Source organism: Acyrthosiphon pisum, unplaced genomic scaffold, assembly GCF_005508785.2.
Source record: "Acyrthosiphon pisum isolate AL4f unplaced genomic scaffold, pea_aphid_22Mar2018_4r6ur Scaffold_21289;HRSCAF=23531, whole genome shotgun sequence".
Taxonomy (NCBI): Eukaryota; Metazoa; Arthropoda; class Insecta; order Hemiptera; family Aphididae; genus Acyrthosiphon; species Acyrthosiphon pisum.
In genome coordinates, this window is record NW_021770739.1 from 2,054 (window position 1) to 3,437 (window position 1,384).

The 1,384-nt window shown below is 25.2% G+C and overlaps 1 long non-coding RNA gene across 1 annotated transcript; it reads left to right on the forward strand.

The window, feature by feature from the left end:
* Window positions 1-360: 360 nt before the first annotated feature.
* On the forward strand, window positions 361-868 carry LOC103308980. Its single transcript, XR_003840109.1, has 2 exons — window positions 361-550; window positions 656-868. It is a non-coding gene; the product is annotated as an uncharacterized LOC103308980 (long non-coding RNA).
* The last annotated feature ends 516 nt before the right edge of the window (window positions 869-1,384 follow it).

The window sequence follows — 1,384 nt, forward strand, 5'->3', positions numbered from 1 at the left end:
TTATAACATGGTTAAAAAAAAAAAATATATGGTAACTAAAGTATATTGGAAGTGAGTCGTGTCATTACTCAACGCTTTGGTTATAATTCTTAGAACATAGAAAATATATAATGAAAAAACAGTAAAAAAAAAAAAAATAATAATATACTATGTTTTATGTTTCGTAGAATGAACATTTCAGCGAATCAATTGATATGAGACCGTCTTTTTCAAAAACAAAACCTGGTACAAAACGTGCTGCAGAAAAAACAAGTGTGAAAAAACCTTTGAAAAAGAAGCAGAATAAAATGGTAGTATAAATAATATTTTTTTTTTTATAATGATAGCATAAATAATTCAATTTTTTTTTATAGAATGCGTCATACAGATATAATGTCAGCGAACGTTTAAGATCAGAAGAATTTGATGTTGAGATATTTAATTCGCTAACATTTAGACAAGGGGATGGTTTTGTAACAATAAAAACGCCTTTTGAAGAAAAATCCAAGGAGCTTTGAGTGTTAAGCCACTATAAGGTCGCCAACATTGAGAATGTGCCAGTAAAGGACAGGTAAATACATTGGACTAAATTTAAAAAACCTATTACTGAATTTGTTTTTTTTACTGATTTTATTTACTTCTTTTGTTTTTTAAATAAAATAACTTATTGTTATAGATGGAAGTTCAGCGAAGCTACTGTTAGATTGTACACAAGCGATGAATCAAAAGATCAAACACTTCATACTGGACTCAATGAGACGATGCAAACTATATTTGATAAATTACTAACTGATCCGAAGCGTCAAACTATTAAGAGCAAGACGAGTATTTGATTATTATATGAAAAAAATAAATTTCATTTAATAAACAAAAAATTATTATACATGTATTTTTTTTTTTAATTATTTAAAACTCTTGGAATACATAAACCTATAAACTATGGTTGGGGAAAAAAAAAAAAAAAATTTCTAATTGGAACATTGTAATCAACTTTGTGCTATCAAATTTAATTTACTTATTCATTGAAAACATGTGATAAGAATAAAACATAATATTGAAACTATAACTCATTAAAACTATTCTTTATAATATTTAAGTTGACATGTAATTGAAAAAATGGTAAATTTATTATTGACAAAAAAAATTTTACTTAAAAAAAAACAATAATTTAACATATTTATATATTTTATAATATTAGATCTTGTAAAATCATATCGGACAATGTGTTAAAATGGAATTGTAATATTTCATATAAAAATGATGTATCATCGTTCTGTAGATGATTATAATATTTGAAATCATAGTTTTGAATATATTGGTTGGTAAATTCGTTCCTTTGACAGGTGGACGGCAGACCACGGACATCATTTTTAATTAGGTCATATGCAGTGTTGAAAGTAATTTG